This window comes from Apium graveolens, chromosome 10 (genome assembly GCF_009905375.1).
Source record: "Apium graveolens cultivar Ventura chromosome 10, ASM990537v1, whole genome shotgun sequence".
Classification (NCBI taxonomy): Eukaryota; Viridiplantae; Streptophyta; class Magnoliopsida; order Apiales; family Apiaceae; genus Apium; species Apium graveolens.
Window position 1 is genome coordinate 83,114,311 of NC_133656.1, and position 19,128 is coordinate 83,133,438.

Consider the following 19,128-nt stretch of genomic DNA (forward strand, 5'->3'; position numbering starts at 1 on the left):
CTACAACTGTAGATGCTGATGAAGCAGGTCCTTCAGGACATACTCCTCCACTGACTCTTCCTAAGTCTGAACTGGTAAAGGAGTTTGTTATCAGGGATGCACCAGTACCTTGGAGTGAAACTCCTGCAGGTCAGGAGTGGACTAAGGAATGGAACTCAGTTTCATGTGTTCCTAATGCTTTACATCTTGCTGAGCACTTGACTAAAGCTGATGACATGTTACATTCTGATGATTTTAAAACCCAGCTTAGAGTCACTGCATTGAGTACTAAACATCTACAAGGTCTTCATTCCAACACTCAGGCAGAGCTACACAAGATTCAGGAGAACTTTATCAAACAGGAACAAGTTTGGAAAATTGATAAGAAAAAGTTCTTCCAACCTACCATTGACAGGGTTGCTTATATTGAGAAAACTCAAGAGAAGCAACAAGCTCAGATTGATCAAATTCTGACAAATCAAGCTTCTCAGCAATCGCAACTTACTGAAATCCAGACCTCAGTGGAACTACTTATCTCTCTTTTATTACCTGCTGATGCCAAAAAGGGGGAGAAGGTAATTAAGTCCAAATGCAAAACCAACAAGTCACTGCAAGGAAAGGATGATGGAAAAGATGACCAAGGAAACTCTGGAATGGGTAGTGGTCATAGTCAAGGTAGAAGGTTTACATCAAGACAAGCTAGTCACAGAACAAGTTCTGATACTGGGAAAAGAATAAGTTCTGCTGCTGGTAAAAGGATAAGTTCTGATGAACTTCTAGATCTTGATGAGGAAATGTCAAGACAGTTATTTCTTCAAGAAAATCCAGGGATGGACTTGGAAAGTTTAAAGGAAGAAGAAGCCAGACTTAAATCAGAGAAAGTCACATCTAAATCTGAAGCTTCTGGTAAAAAGTTACTTCCAAAACCTAAAGGCATTGTGATCAAAGAAAGGATACATACTGAAGAAACTTTGGCTAGATCACAACCACAGATAGATCCAAGATCCAAGGGTAAAGAAAAGGTTGGTGAACCTATCAAGCCTTATGTACCTCCTGAGGAAGAAGAAATTACTGATGGAAAAGATAATCTTGCTCTGACTTCAAGAAAAGTTCTTAAAACAACCTCTGACATGGCTCAAGTTGTTCAGAGTCAAGAAATTGTAAGTTCTGATATTCAGAAGAAGCAAGTAACCTCTGACAGTGCTCAAGTTAACTTGATATCAGAAAATAAATCTAAAACACTCCTACCAGGATTCACTAAAGCAAAACAGACTCAATCTTTGAAGACTACTTCAAGTGGTTTTGAAGCAAGAGTAGTTACTGGAAAGGAAGCTAGAGATAAAACTGGATTGGGAAGTGCTGATGAAAGAAGAGTACACAACACTACCGATGATCCAACTTCCTTGAGTGAACCAGGTATTGGAGCAACTCCTGAGAGATTGAATCAACTAGAATCTGTACAGATGGTTTACCATACCTACTTGAAAGAATACATCATGTTGTATTTCATGACATCTGGTAGGGTTTATCATATAAGACAAAATGCCATTCCTTTGAAGTATTTTGAAGAATTGGAGCATGTACTTTTCTTACTTCAAGTGGATAACAGAATAACAGAGACTGCTGCAAACTACTTAAAAGAACAGATTCAGAGACAGAAAAGGCTTTATTCTGTTAAGTATGACAGCAGATATGTTCCAAAGTACAGAAATCACAATGGTGATATTGTTGATATGAAGCCTAATACTGCACAGATCAGAACATATCTTGGTATTAAGGGGCTTGAATTCAATCTAGAGTCTAACAAAGCTTATGTCATAAGACTAGATCGGGAGTTGAGAAAAGCAAAGATTAATGATCTCAGAGCTGCAATATTTCAAACTGGTGAAGATACTGCAGAGCTTAAAGATGTCAAACGGAGAATGATTGATGAACTCAGATATGCTGAGAAATGTTTGTTGAAGAATTATCTCAGAACAACTCCTGACATCAGAGAGATCAGAAAATGATGAAGCCAAGTCAAAGATCTACAACTACTTAAATTCTGATGTGTATACATACCAAAGTTGTTATCAGAAGTTGAATTGGTAAAAGCTTTAAGGATTGTAAGTTGTAGTTATCTTGTCTATTTCTTATGCATTTGTACTTAATGTTTTTGACATCATCAAATATTTGTTAAACTTGTATATTTTGCTAATTTACAAGTTGGGGGAGATTGTTAGATATATTTGATAATGTCATGGCTCATATGTTTTATGTTTAGATTTCAGATCTTATTTGAACAGGACAAATCAGTACTTAACTGTTGATCAGTACTTATACTGGAAGTCAGGACTTAAGGGATATCAGGAGATAAGTATCAGGAGATAGATATCAGAACTTAAGTGCTGAAGAACGATCAGATGAGGACGGTAGCTGATTAAAGTTAAGAAGATCAAGATAAACATAAGAAGAGATATGCATGAAGAAGGAATTCCGTGAAGAATGGAATACTTGGAATAGAAGATATCTGATTGATATATATTAGGAAGCAGAATTATATTCAATATCAATTAGCGATTATCTTGTAACTGTGTAGTATATAAACACAGAAATAGGGTTTACACTAGAAGTGTTATCATTATCGAGAATATTATTTACTATAACCCTAGCAGCTCTCGTGATATTTTGTTCATCACTGAGAGATAACAGTTCCAGATTGTAACAGAGTTTATTATTTCAATAAAGTTTGTTTTCTGTTACATAAGTTCTTGAAGTTTGATTTGATTGTAATAAACACTGTATTCACCCCCTCTACAGTGAAAGTGTGACCTAACATAACGTCATAGATCTCTTCCAGTTATGATAACCAGTACCATTAAACTTCACAGAAACTAACTGATTTGATGATGCATCAGAAGGATGAATGTAATAGATACTTGAGGTATCATTACTGTTTTGAGTTAGTATATTGTCTGTGTTTGTGCTTTGTGTAGTCATTTTGATCGTTCTTTAGAAAAGATCAGTAGAAATTGAAAAAAGAAAACAAGACTAACACCAGGATTTTAGCAAGATTAGGTCAAAATTAGGTTTCGGATGAAAATTCAGATTAAAAATTGGGGAAAAACACAATGATGCTAATATGTATATAAAAAAAACCTAAAAAAAACATCAATCTGAAGTATAGAAGTTCAATTAAGAACCAGATTAGTCTGTATCTTTATCGATCAATCAACACACAGATGCTTGCGTAAACAATTAACTATACGATATCTTGATATGATTTATAGAACCTGATGAAGATGAAGATCGATCGATGTGATATCACAGGAGATGAGCAGAAATGATGTGAGATTACCAGAATTGAGCAGAAATGATGAAGGTCGCCATTGAAGAATCATCTTGCTCTGATACCATGATATTTTGTAAAGATTGAAAATGAAAAAAGAAAAATTTATTGATTGAACTTACTACATTTTACAATATGAGATCTGTATATATACAAGATATAATGGCGGGAAAATCTGTTATACTAAATGACAAAAATGTATATATCCTATTCTATGAAGTGGACTATACTAATTGTATACATATTGGGCTAGTTACACTAATGGACTTGTGAATGGACTTTTGAGCCCAACTCATATATATTACTCTTATTTCCAATAGTCTCTAAGAAACATATGTTGCAACGCATTATATCACGGTCTTATTTGGCAATACCGGGGTACATAATTTTTTTTGTTTTTTGCGTGTGAAGTGTTATTGTATGAAGGGTCCAAGTTTACACATATGACCGACTTTTGGCTTTCCCTGGAATGGGTGGCTAAAATGAGGGACGGACCACGGATATTTATCGCAGTTGGTAGGATGGATCATCACAATAAAAACACCATCACGTACATAATCAAAACAATCACCACATATATAATTACCAAGTATACAATACATTAACCCCTATATTCGTAATTGGTAATTATACACTCATTTGTACGAACTGTTGTAAAAATCATCCCAAAATTATATGTTAATTACATTCCAAAATTTATGCACTTAAATTTAACCCTTATATTTTACCCTAACATTAACCCTAAATTCATAATTATAAATTCTTAATTATATCTGAATTCGAATTTTACACTAATATAATTTGAATTTTACACTAATATAATTTGAATTTAACACTAAATTATCATTGAAAATTCAAATTTTTTCTTATAACTTTATCATTAAAACTTCTAAATATACATTACTATAATTCGAATTTAACACTTAATTTATCATTATAAATTCGATTTTTACACTAAAATAATTTGAATTTAACACTAATTTATCCTAAAAATTGAATTAAATTTATCCTAAAAATTGAGATAAATTTCATATCAACACTAATATAAATCGAATTAAATCAATTCAAAATTTTGAACCCTAGAAATTCTAAAAAATCGAATTTAATCATACAATGCATATATTAATTTAATACTATAATTCATACATTAATTAACCCTAAATTTTTGAATTACATACATAAAATCAGATTTACAATAATAAAAAAATAAAAATATATATCAATAAAACTGAAAATAACAAAAAGGAATCGATTATATATCTTAATTAGGAAAAAGGGGAACGATTCAAACATTCAAAGCTGCTGATGCTTGGGTTTGCTGTTTTTTTCGCTTGTTCTTTGCCTCTGCTGCTGCGTTTCTGTATTTTTTTGTTTGTGTATGTTTTTGTCTGTGTGTTTCCTAGGTATAGGCAAAAAAAAACGTCACCAACCGCGGAAATTATCCGCGACCCGTGGGCTAGGGGTATTTTTGTAATTACCCGAGACCGCGGAAATTTTCAGCGGTCCCCTTTATGCTGTTTCAATTATTAGTCGTTCAATCCATCATTCGACGGTGGAAAAACTATTTGTTAAATACCGGTCTACAACAATTGTAGACCGGCCCCCATGTTTTTTTCCTTGTTAATGAAGGGGACTTTATTTGTTAATCCGAGTGTGTTTGCCTCAACGCCTACTTATTTGTGGAAAAATGCTTCAACACAAATCTGAGAAGGTCAGGCTCTCTTTAAGAAATGTATGTTGGGCGGGGCTCTGTTTTCCATGCTGGGCGAAAGAAAGGACATTCTCAGTGAAATACGTATTCATTTACCATATCATTTTTTTAAACATGAGGAGTTACAACTAGTGTAAGGTAAAAAAATGTAATGAGGCTCATAAACCCAAAAACATGGCGTCAAATGCAAAATGAGCAAACTCATAACTATTATCGTCTCATAAACTTGGTCTTTTTTTCATCTCGTACACTCCGCTCACCAAGTGGTACCCCCTCCATTTTTGAATTTTAGCGCAATCTCAGTTGCTCGAATTTTATAAAATCAAATAATGTGACGAGTGACCACAATCATCCCCTGTATGTTCAAATTTGAAACAAATGCTTGTTATGAGTTATAGAATCTAATAATTCTATAAATACATGATTCTCTAAAATAGAGATAAGGACCGTAATCATTATATCTAATTATCGAGATTAAACCGAAAGCGGAAGCGTACCTGAATCCATAAGGCGATAATTGTGACGGTATCTGAATCTGTATAACGTTCTTGATTATTGTCTTCCTCAACCAAGTACTCCTTAGGATTTCTCAAAAGGTCTCTCTAATGGGTAGAAGACAAGCCGTGTAACGTGTACTTGATATATTGGGGACTATAACCTTTTTTATATACCACCTAACTAAATCTCCCATTATAATTTAATTGGACCTGATTTTAGGTAAACACTTATTAGGTCCATACAATAAATTAAAATCTAATTGAGTTTCTTATTTGATCACTTAATTTAACCCAATATAATAAATAACAAATATAATTGGTATATTTATAAATAACCCATAAAATAATCATTATTATTAAAATAATAATAACAATCTCCCACTTGGGCTTCATATAAATTCAGAATAAATTATACAAAACTTTAGTGCACAACTTTATGCTATTTATCGTCCTTAGATTTTACCAAAACAATTCGGTCCGTCTACTATATATGCACGAGATTCTGGCGGCATTCGTCACAAACTTTACGTGATTAAACCCTCTAGGGTCACCACACAAATATATTCAACGACATGAATCAATGCAAGGATAAGTGGCATGGAAATTACATATAATGTAATCTATATAATGTCTATTTCCAATCATACCTTAGTTAATCTCTAAAGAGATTGATTCCAATTTTCTCAACTTAATATTAAACCACAATAAGAAAATTGAACAAAAGTAGAGTGACATTTAATAAAATTCCATCAACTGTATTCTGCAGAACATAAACAACTCAATGTTTATTACATAAAACACCAAAATACAAACTCCCACTAAATCAAAGTATCACATAAGGTAACACTCATATGAGCAGTATGCTCGTGAAAGACCTTAAGTGTTAACGCCTTAGTGAGCGGATCCGCAATCATGGAGTTAGTGCCAATGTGTTCTATCAAAATATATCAACTTTGAATCTTTTCTTTAACAACTAGGAACTTAATATCTATATGTTTTACATATGTAGTGCTCTTATTGTTGTTTGAATACTCCACTGCTGATTTATTATCACAAAATATCTTTAATGGTCTTTCAACACCATCAAGGATACGCAAACCAGTGATAAAGTTTCGCAGCCATAAAGCTTGATTGTATGCCACGAAATATGCTATATATTCTGCAACCATAGTGGATGAAGCTATGAGCGTTTGTTTGATAGACCTCCATGAAATCGCTCCACCAGCCAGTAGATAAACATAGCCCGAAGTAGATTTTCTTTCATCTTAGCATCTTCCAAAGTCAGAATCTGAATATTCAATAATTTCTAGATGATTTGATTTCTAGTATGTGAGCATATAGTCTTTTGTTTTCTTCAAATACCGTAAGACTCGTTTCACTGCTTTCCATTGCTCCATTCCTGGATTACTCAAATATCTTCCCAACATTCCAACAATGAATGCTATGTATGGACGAGTACAAACTTGAGCATACATTAGGCTTCCCACTACCGATGCATATGGTATCCTTTCCATTTCCATTATCTCAAGTTCATTCTTGGGATACTGTTTGAGACTAAATTTGTCTTCCTTAGACACGAGTGTATCCATTGGTGCACAATCTTTCATGCCATACCTTTCCAGGATCTTTTCGATATAGCTCTTTTGTGACAATTCAAGAATACCTCGAGAGCGATCTCGATGTATCTGAATTCCTAATTCAAAAGAGGAGTTACCAAGGTCCTTCATCTCAAATTGACTAGTGAGAAATTTCTTTGTATCGTGCAATAAGCCTATATCATTAGTAGCAAGTAAGATGTCATCAACGTATAAAAGAAGAAAGATAAATTTACTCCTACTAAACTTGTGATATACACAATGTTCCACCAAGTTCACTTCGAAACCATATGATGTGGTTACATAATAAAATTTGTGATACCATTCATGAGAAGCCTGCCTGAGACCATAGATGGACTTCTTTAATTTGAAAATTACAGTCTTTGGATCTCCAATGACAAAGTATTCTAGTTGCACCATATAAATTGTCTCGCCAATATTTCCATTGAGAAACGTCGTCTTTACGTCCATCTGATGTAGCTTTAGATCATAATGAGCCACAAGTGCCATAAAAATTCTAAATGAGTCTTTCGTGGAAACCGGAGAGAAAGTCTCATTATAGTCGATATCTTTCTTTTGAGTGAATTCTTTAGCGACTAAACGAGCCTTATATCTTTCGATGTTACCACTCGAATCCCTTTTGGTTTTAAATATCCATTTACAACCAATAGGTTTTGAGCCTTTAGGCAACTCGACAAGATCCCAAACATCATTGTCTTTCATAGATTACATCTCTTCATTCATGGAATCAATCCACTTTTGAGAGTTAGGACTTTGCATGGCTTTTTGAAGATTTACAAGATCATCTTCCCCAATGCCAATTCCATCTTCATGTTTTTAAAGAAAAACAACATAATCATCTGAAATTGCGCTCTTTCGCTCTCTAGTGGATCTCCTCAGTGGCACTTCTTGTGATTCATGAGGTTGTTGAGTTTTCTCAATTGGTTCCTCATGGGGAATTTCAGTGTTGTCTTGAACCGGAAGGCCTTGAACAATGATAGGTATCATAATCTGATCATTGCTCTCGGCAGAGTCATAAATAGGATCATGACTATATTCTTCAAAGACAATATTTTTACCTATATCTTCCCTCCCAAAATCAACATCCTCAAAAAATCTTGCATTATCAGTCTCAAAGAAGGATCTAGTAGCGGGATCATAAAATTTAAATCTGCGAGTACGTTCTAGATACCCAACAAAATAGCAACTAACCACCCTAGAGTCCAGTTTTTTTTCATTTGCTCTATATGGCCTTGCCTCAGATGGACAACCCCAAACATGTAAATGCTTAATACTGAGTGTTTTCTTAGTCCAAAGTTTGTAAGGAGTTTCGGCCACTGCTTTAGTTGGAACCCGGTTAAGGATATAAATTGCAGTCTTTAGTGCATCTTCCCAAAGTGACTCAGGGAAGGAAGAATGACTTATCATACTTCTCACCATATCTTTAAGAGTACGGTTCCGCCTCTCAGCAACACCATTCATATTTGGTTTTCCTGGCATAGTGTACTGAGGGACAATTCCACAGTCATTTATGAAGTTAGCAAAAGGTCCTGGATGTTGCTCACCTGATCCATCATATCTACCGTATTATTCACCACCACGATCAGATCTGACAGCTTTAATACTATTGTTTAGCTGAAGTTCAAGTTCAGCTTTATACTCTTTAAATACGTCCAGAACTTGTGACTTCTCATGTATCAAGTATAGGTAACCATACCTAGAGTAATCATCTATGAATGTAATAAAATACTGTTGACCGTTCCAATAGGCCGTAGGGAATGGTCCACATATATTGGTATAAATCAGTTCCAAGACACGTGTAGCTCTATTGTGTTAGGGCGAAAACACGCGCTAATATTCACGCAAGTATACGCATTCGCAAGTAATATAGAATACTTTCTAGTTCGTTCCCACAGAGACTCAGACTAATTATTGTTTAATTAAACTCACGCACCAATGTATGATTACTTCTCAATGTTAAGACACTAACACTTAGAATTGTTGACTAAATATTAACTACAATTAACTACTTAATTAATCACTTAATTAACACTTCGATTAATCAATATTAAAACACTCATGAGATCACAACTTCATTACTACTTCCTTCAATAGTTATTGTTATTACCTTTAGCATGTGACAGTGATGATATTAATCGAATAACACAAAACTGATAAAAGCCAACTTTCATTGTACTAATACCATTCTATCAAGCATCCATAATTAATATAGACGTTGAATAGGCATCAATTATGTTGAGTTCCTATATGTCTACAGAAATTGACAACACAATGATTTAAGCACAAGTTATTCCTTTTGATTACACAGGGCGAATAAAACTGTTAGAGTTACCCACTAATCATGCACATCATACATGAACCTATGCTAGCATGGCAAGTTCTAAATCTCAAGATCCACAGTCGCTTCACAAGAGATTAACACCCTATCTTATATGTTCGCGACGCACATAAGACGAATATGCACAACCAATACTAGATATCATACAATGATCACACACTAAAGTATTAAACAATTAACTAAAGAATTCCATAGTAAATCCGTTGCGACCCCATGATCACGATTAGCCCATAATAGCACTTATCGTCATCATGGGTTCAGATGAAATCATGATAAACAAACACAAGAAAATAATAACTAAACTAATTATATTAAACCAGAGTACGTCACAAGAGTGAATAGGTTCAAAGTAAGAAAACTAGCATCCAACGTTACAACGAATTAAGAATCACAAGAAAATATGTTTCCTCTTCGTTGCTGTGTGCTAAAACGGTCTTCTTCCTTATCTCCTTCGCTCCTTGCTTAATACCACGATCTCCTCTCGTGAAAACGTCTCCAAATCTACTTATATACTAGTCCCATAAAACTCAGATTACATAGAAGTTGGAAGCCAAACAGAAGTAGAAGTCTAAAAATAATTATTTAATTTCCCGACCCTGCGCGGCCGCTTAGCATAGCAGAGCGGGCGCTCAGGACCCTACTGGATTTTTCCTGAGTTTGCTCCGTTTCTTCGCCGTAATCTGCCCCTTTTTTCCTCTCGCAATGGTGAACACATGCCAAGGCTTATTCTTGATGATTACTCCTCCGAAATGCAACTAATACCCTGAAATGCATAAACACTAGAAAAACGCATCAAATACACAAAATACTTGATTTCAAGGCACCAATTTAAGCCATTTTAAGATGTTCTAAGTGGTATAAAATGCCACTTATCACACCCCCAAACTTAAATCGATGTTTGTCCTCAAGCGTCACAGACTCAAAAACAAATAAAAACATGCATGAATGCAATCTATATGAAAATGCAGCGATCCCCCTTACTACGAACAAACCAACCAAATTGCAACATCTCAACAAATGCAGTTAGGCGACTAAAGATCAATAAACTCATGCAAACGAACATACAGCCAGAAACGTGGTGTATGCAGATGCTTAACAGATATGCTTCGGAACTAGACCAGTTATTATGACTCAACTATTATCAAGGCAATCACATGATTATACAAAGAATAAAAATTCTAGGCACAAAGTGACATATAACACTACAAGAATTTTGGAGCTTATTACGGAATCATGCTTTTTATTCACGACAACAATGCTTATTTGACCGTGCAATGAGTGAGGTCCACAAAAGACTTATACAATGGTATCCATGTAACGAGCGTTAGGTTAGCGGATCCCAGACTCTAAAAGCCTTAGGTCACTAGGCACAAAGTCCCCTAAGAACTTAATAACTCGAATACCAAAGAGCCCACTCGTGATCAATTATGCATAAACAAAAAAAAGTTTTTTTTTTCTTTTTTTTTTTTTTTTTTTCTTTTTTTTTTCAAAATTTCTGAGCAAGTGCGTTTCGCTCCATCTTGCTCAACCCTAGACTACTCGCATAACATGCGAGCCGGCTACTAGCCATTTGACGCCTAGCCACAACTAGCAACAAATTCCATTTTTACTCCATTTTTTCTTTTTCATGCCTTTATCACTAAGAACCTATTATCGAATTCTAAGCATAATAAATAGATTAACCTCGAAAACAATCAGATCATAACAACAATCTAGCCCTTAAGCATTCTCTAAGACTTAGTGAAACTACAAGTGCTTCTAGCATGCATATCAACCTACACGACTCAATATCACTTTAATGCTATCACTACACTCGCATCAACATCACAATTCAGTCGATAAATCATCGCAAAAGGGATCATGGTATATGCATGAGCTACATGACATGATAAACAAATAAAGCTATAAATAAAAAAAAACTATATGGCAAAAATTATGCAACTATATGAACTAACTATCATGAATATGCAACTATATGACACACACAAAATATTCCTTCACTACCACCCCCAAACTTAAAATCTTCACTGTCCCCAGTGAAGGTAGTAGAAAGGAACACAGGGTATACCTACTCGGAGTCATCATCATCATCACCTTCAGTGGGCGGAGTATTAGGCGACGGGTATGCAGAGTCCTCACAAAAAACTGGCCACTGGATATCAGCTCCAAGGCCCCGAAAAGCAGTTCCTAACGCAAGGGTGAGCTCCTGAGCAAACCTGCTCTGCGTCTCGTACATGGCATCCATCCGCCGTGAAAACCTCCTATACTGCGTATCAGCCATCCCAGCACCCTCCTGAGCTCTCGAAGAACCAGCCTCATCACGCCTAGGCCTAGCCATAGTAGCACCTCATGCTGGACGCCCTCCTGGAAGACGATAACCCAGCCCATGCTCCTCGGGCTCACCACCGGTCCACTCCTACATCTCATTCAGAGTCCCAGAATCAATCGGAGCGGTCGGCAACTGCAACTGCTCATGAGCCGGCCAGTTCACTCCCACTGCTCGGAAAAGCTTCATGACCGTGGATGCATAAGGGATGTTCATATGCTTAGCTCCCCTCAAAAACTTCAGAATTCCTTGGTAGATAAACTCACCAAGGTCCACATAGTACTCCTCATTAAGAATTCCCCACAACAACTGTGCTCTCTCAACTGTGACCTCGTGTGCATGCGAAGAAGGCAAAATATTAGCACAAATAAATGCGTTCCATGCACGGGCATACCTGTTCATAGCGAGCGCCGGGAAGTGACGATACTCATTAGTGCCGGTCTTGAAGGTCCAAACTGTGCCCGGCCTAGAGAGAGTAGCACAAATCAAATCCAAGTCGAAATCCTCAGCAGTCTTCTCATTCTAGTTCTCCTCCTCGGGCTTCCTCTCTCGCTGTCCAATCACACGGCGAATCGCCGTTGGGTGATAATCAACCGTCAGCCCTCGGACCACAGAAAACCCATTCTTCTCGGCCTTCACGTTCGCATAGAACTCGCGAACTACGCTCATCGGCACTGCTTCGGGCGACTCACAAAAAGCTATCAACCCCTTCTCTGCAATCATGGGTAGCAACTCACCATCCCTCCCCGATGGTAAAAACCCTCTCTCCTTTAGAATCGGCTTCCCCAAAAGCCTAGTGTACTCCTCCTCCGCAGCTCTGTCATTCAACCGAGGACTTGCAGCAGTACCCCTCGATGAATCAGCAGTAGGGACTGTACTGCTGCTATCAATATTTCGTGCTCTCTTGGGTGCCATTGAATCTTGAATAAAAGTGTTTAAGAACTGAGTTTTTGTGTGTGGGAGAGAGTTTGAGTGTAGAAGTTTTGTGAGAGATATGTAGGATAGGTGTATGTATATATAGGGTGTGGATTAGGTTAAATTAGATTAGGAGTGGGGTTGAGGGATAAAATCATGGGGTAATAGGAAAAGAATTCGTGGGTTTATGGGTTGTGTTGGGTTTTTTAATTTTCTGATTTTTTTTTTTGATTTTTTCTGAACTTAAAATTTTTTCTGGCAGTCGACCCCTGAGCAGTCGCTCAGCAGAGCTGAGCGGGCGCTCCGGGGGTCACTGGGAAAAAAATTTCAGTCCCGTTTTTCTGATTTTTTTGTGTTTTTGAATAGGTTATTAACTTCTAAGGGTTCCTGTAACAACAAATCATGGGTTGCCTCCCACACAGCGCTTCTTTTTCGTCATTAGCTTGACGTAGCGTACCTTTCTCAAGTAGTCAATAAAATGGCACTAACCACTTCTCGGTTTGCCATGTCCCAATAGTAGTGCTTCAACCGCTGACCATTAACCTTGAATGCTTGGTCCGGATCATTCTCAAAAATTTCCACCGCTCCATGTGGAAACACAGTTTTGACAATAAAAGGTCCAGACCACCTTGATTTCAACTTCCCTGGAAAAAGTCGGAGATGAGAGTTGAATAAGAGAACTTGTTGCCCCGACACGAATAACTTAGGATGTAGTTTCCTATCATGCCACCTCTTCACCTTTTCCTTGTACATTTTGTTATTCTCGTACGCTTGAAGTCGGAATTCATCAAGTTCATTAAGCTGAAGCATTCTTTTCTTACCAGCTGCATCTAAATCCAGGTTCAACTTTTTCAACGCCTAGTAGGCCTTATGCTCAAGCTCCGCAGGTAAATGACATCCCTTACCGTACACCAACTGAAACGGGGACATACCAAGTGGAGTTTTGTATGCTGTTCTGTAAGCCCAAACAGCCTCATCGAGCTTTAAGGACCAATCCTTCCTTGACAGACAAACAACCTTCTCTAGAATACGCTTGATCTCTCTGTTAGACACTTCCGCTTGACCATTTGTTTGCGGATGATAGGCAGTAGCAACTCGATGATTCACATTATAACGCTGCATCATAGAAGTGAACTTACGGTTGCAGAAATATGACCCTTCATCACTTATGATTACCCGAGGTGTTCCAAACCTTGTAAAAATCTGCTTATGAAGAAAATTCAGCACTGCCTTTGCATCATTTGTCGGTAAAGCTTTGACTTCTACCCATTTTGAGACATAATCGACTGCCAGTAAGATGTACTGATTATTGCAGGACGAGACAAAAGGCCCCATGAAATCAATTCCCCAAACATCGAAGACCTCGACTTCAAGCATCACATTTAACGGCATCTCATCCTTTCTCGTCAAATTTCCCACTCTTTGGCAACGATCACACCTTAAAAAAAACTGATGAGCATCCTTAAACAAAATAGGCCAGAAAAAACCTGCTTGCAAAATACGAGCTGCCGTCTTCTTACCACCATAGTGTCCACCATAAACTGTGGAGTGGCAGTCTCGTAATATCCCCTCCGTCTCACAGAACGGGATACATCTCCTGATGATCTGGTCAGCTCCTAGTCTAAACAAATATGGTTCATCCCACATATACCACTTCACCTCATGCAGAAACTTCTTCTTTTGAGCTGAGGTCAAATTAGGAGGCATTATATTGCTGACAAGATAGTTTACAATATCTGCAAACCATGGTTCTTCCTCCTGAACTGCGAACAACTGCTCATCCGGAAAAGATTCATTGATTAATGTCCTATCTTGTGAAGTAGACTCGGGATTCTCCAACCTAGAGAGATGGTCAGCTACTTGATTCTCAGTACCTTTTCGATCCTTGATCTCTAACTCAAATTCCTGAAGTAAGAGCACCCAACGAATGAGTCTCAGCTTCGAATCCTTCTTGGAAACCAAATAGCGAATAGCCGTATGATCAGTGAATACTGTCACTTTAGTCCCAAGCAGATAAGATCGAAATTTCTCGAAACCAAAGACTATAGCCAAGAGCTCCTTCTCTGTAGTGGTGTAGTTCATTTGGGCCCTATTTAAGGTCTTACTCGCATAGTAGACCACATGAAAGAGATTATTTTTGCGCTGCCCCAGAACTGCACCTACCATATAATCACTTGCATCACACATCATCTCAAACGGCTTTGTCCAATCTGGTACTGTAATAACTGGTGCAGTGATCAAACTCTTCTTGAGAGTCTCGAATGCCGCCAAACATTCATCGTCAAATTTGAAAGGCACATCTTTCTCAAGCAAATTGCACAACGGCTTAGATATCTTTGAAAAGTCCTTGATGAATCGCCGATAGAAACCCGCATGACCAAGAAAACTACGGATTCCCTTCACAGAAATAGGTGGTGGAAGATTTTCAATGACTCCCACCTTGGCCTTGTCCACCTCCAGACCCTTGCTAGAGACCTTATGCCCAAGAATAATGCCTTCACGCACCATAAAATGACATTTCTCCCAATTGAGCACCAAATTAGTTTCCATGCACCTTTTGAGTACGGCACGAAGATTATTCAAACATTCATCATACGAATGTTCAAAGACGGAGAAGTCGTCCATAAACACCTCGACATTATTTCCAATCATGTCAGAGAATATAACCATCATACATCTCTGAAAAGTGGCCGGGGCGCCACATAACCCAAACGAAACTCTGCGAAAAGCAAACGTGCCAAATGGACAAGTGAAGGTAGTCTTTTCCTGATCCTCTGGTGCAATACAAATCTGATTATACCCTGAATAGCCATCCAGAAGACAATAATACTCATGACCAGCCAACCTGTCAAGCATCTGATCAATGAAAGGAAGAGGGAAATGATCCTTCCTCGTGGCTTTGTTCAACTTTCGATAATCCATGCATACTCTCCATCCTGTAACTGTTCGAGTGGGAATGAGCTCATTCTTCTCATTTGCTACCACAGTGATAACTCATTTCTTAGGCACACATTGTACGGGGCTCACCCAAGAACTGTCAGAAATAGGATAAATGATGCCTGCATCTAGCCATTTCAGAATTTCTTTCTTCACCACCTCCTTCATGATAGGATTAAGTCTGCGCTGCTGTTCAACAGTCGGCTCACTACCTTCCTCTAGCAGAATTTTATGCATACAATATGAAGGGTTGATCCCCTTGATGTCTGCTATGATCCATCCAATAGCCGATTTGAATTCTCTCAAAATCCTTAAGAGCATGTCTTCCTCACTCCCTGAAAGGTCAGATGCAATAATAGCAGGTAAAGTAGATGCATCACCTAAAAAACATACCTCAAGTGTTCAGGTAATGGCTTGAGCTCCAAGGTAGGTGCTTCCTCAATTGATGGTTTGAGCTTTCTTTCAGCATTCTTGAGGTCAGAAGTACCAAGAGATTCAAACGGCATGTCTAGCTTTCGCTTCCAGGGGGAAGCATTCAGATATTGTAATTGCTCGTTGCCATCTTCATCATCACTGTCAAAATCCCCCACTAAGGCCTTTTCCAATGCATCAGTCATTAGCATGCGATCGAGTTCTGAAGTAACCGCAGAATCAATCACATCCACTTCTTTTAAGCACTCCTCATCTTCTGTAGGGAATTTCATTGCCTTTAACACGTTGAAGGTCACATCCTGATCTTGTACCCGCATAGTAAGTTCACCTTTCTGCACATCTATCAAGGTACGACCAATAGCCAAGAAAGGTCTTCCCAAGATTATGGGAATCTTCTTATCTTCCTCAAAATCCAGAATAACAAAATCTGCAGGGAAGAAGAGCTTATCCACCTTAACTAGCACATCCTCTACTATGCCCCTTGGGTAAGTAATAGAACGATCAGCCAATTGTAGAGACATGTATGTGGGTTTTGGATCAGGCAAATCCAACTTTTTAAAGATCGACAACGGCATCAGATTGATGCTTGCTCCCAAATCACAAAGGCACTTGTCAAAAGTCAACTTGCCAATGGTGCAAGGAATGGTGAAGCTACCTGGATCTTTAAGCTTTGGAGGTAACTTTTGTTGCAGAACAGCGCTGCATTCTTCCGTGAGAGCAACGGTCTCAAGGTCATCCAGTTTCACCTTCCTTGAAAGAATACTCTTCATAAACTTCGCATAACTAGGCATTTGCTCCAGAGCCTCAGCGAAAGGTATATTGATGTGAAGTTTCTTGAACACCTCCAGAAACTTACCGAACTGTCTATCCAGCTTTTGTTGCTGCAATCTCTTAGGAAAAGGTGGTGGAGGATAGAGCTGTTTCTCCCCTGTATTACCCTCAGGCAGAGTGTGTTCAACAGTAATCTTCCTTAGTTCCGCCGCTTTCTCCTTTTGCTTAGCTTCTTCATCTCTAAATTCAGCTTCTCCTTCTTTTGGATTTTCAGCATCAGCAACTTTACCAGACCTTAAGGTAATAGCCTTGACTTGCTCTTTAGCTTCCTTCCTGCCTGGTACTTCCGTGTCACTGGGGAGTGTTCCAGGTTGACGATTGAGCACTGCATTGGGTATTTGACCGATTTGAGTTCCAAGGTCTTGATAGCAACCGCCTGACTCTTGCATAACAGCTTAAGTTCATCAAAATCAGCACTAGTAGGTGCAGCTGCACTTCCCTGTTGAGGGTATGATTGCCTTTGAGCATACTGCTGTGGCTGCTGGAATCCAGGTGGATTAAACTGCTTACTCACACCTTGCTGATATGGTGGCTGAATAGCATTCTGATTATTACCCCAACTGAAATTTGGATGATTTCTGTTATTAGGATGATAAGTAGCTGGCACAGGCTGCTGTTGTCGCTGATAATTATTCACATACTGAACAGATTCGTTGACAAGAGAACACTGATCCGTAGCATGAGAACCTGCATAAAGCTCACAAACCATAGCTATTTGATTGACTCCATATGTCGCCAAAAAATCAACCTTCATTGACAGCGCTTGGAGCTGCGCTGCAATAGCGGTGGCTACCTCAACTTCCAGAATACCTGCTACCTTCCCAGGCATCATCCTCTGAGTTGGTTTTGATGCTCATTTACATCCATAGTCTCGATAAGATTATAAGCCTCAGTATATCTTTTAGCCCATATGGCGCCTCCAGCTGCTGCATCGAGCATGGGCCGAGATTGGGCCCCCAAACCATTATAGAAACCAGTGATCACCATCCAATCGGGCATTCCATGATGTGGACACTTCCTCAACATTTCCTTGTAGCGTTCCCAAGCTTCGCACATAGATTCTGTAGGTTGCTGCGCAAACTGAGTAAGAGCACTCCTCATAGCAGCAGTCTTTGCCATCGAATAAAACTTCACCAGAAACTTTTGCGCAAGATCTTGCCAAGTAGTGATGGACCCAGCTGGTTCAGAATGTAACCAGTCCTTAGCTTTGTCCCTCAGTGAGAATGGGAAAAGCCTCAGCTTGATAGCCTCATCAGTCACGCCATTATACTTAAAAGTGCTGCAGATCTCGACAAAATTCCTTATGTGCATGTTGGGGTCTTCAGTTGCAGCTCCTCCAAAAGAAACATAATTCTGCACCATCTGAATAGTGCCCGGCTTGATTTCAAAGGTGTTAGCTTGAATAGCCGGATGAAGAATGCTTGACTGAATGTCATCAATTTTTGGCCGAGAAAAGTCCATAAGAGCTGGATCAGCCTGAACAATACGATCACCCATGATTACTGGTTCTTTCTGCTCAGTTCCTGAATCCGAGTCTTCAAAATCTATCTTCTCCGGAATATCGTCTGTTTCCTCAGCTGTATCTAAAGTCCTCTTGCGAGTACGAGAACGAGTTTGCATAAACGCTCGCGTAAGTACCTGAAACACAACCAGAAATAATAAGTAACAACTACGTCCTAATCACTGAGTCCTAATGACCAATAATGGTAAGTACATAAACTAAACAAATACGCCGAGTCCCCGGCAGCGGCGCCAAAAACTTGTTAGGGCGAAAACACGCGCTAATATTCACGCAAGTATACGCGTTCGCAAGTAATATAGAATACTCTCTAGTTCGTTCCCACAGAGACTCAGACTAATTATTGTTTAATTAAACTCATGCACCAATGTATGATTACTTCTCAATGTTAAGACACTAACACTTAGAATTGTTGACTAAATATTAACTACAATTAACTACTTAATTAATCACTTAATTAACACTTCGATTAATCAATATTAAAACACTCATGAGATCACAACTTCATTACTACTTCCTTCAATAGTTATTGTTATTACCTTTAGCATGTGACAGTGATGATATTAATCGAATAACACAAAACTGATAAAAGGCAACCATTATTGTACTAATACCATTCTACCAAGCATCCATAATTAAGATAGAAGTTGAATAGGCATCAATTATGTTGAGTTCCTATATGTCTACAGAAATTGACAA

General features: G+C 38.2%; 1 non-coding gene across 1 annotated transcript; it reads left to right on the forward strand.

Annotated features, from left to right (window-relative positions):
* Positions 1 to 17,907: 17,907 nt before the first annotated feature.
* On the forward strand, positions 17,908 to 18,014 carry LOC141694254 (small nucleolar RNA R71). Its single transcript, XR_012563574.1, has one exon. It is a non-coding gene; the product is annotated as a small nucleolar RNA R71 (small nucleolar RNA).
* The last annotated feature ends 1,114 nt before the right edge of the window (positions 18,015 to 19,128 follow it).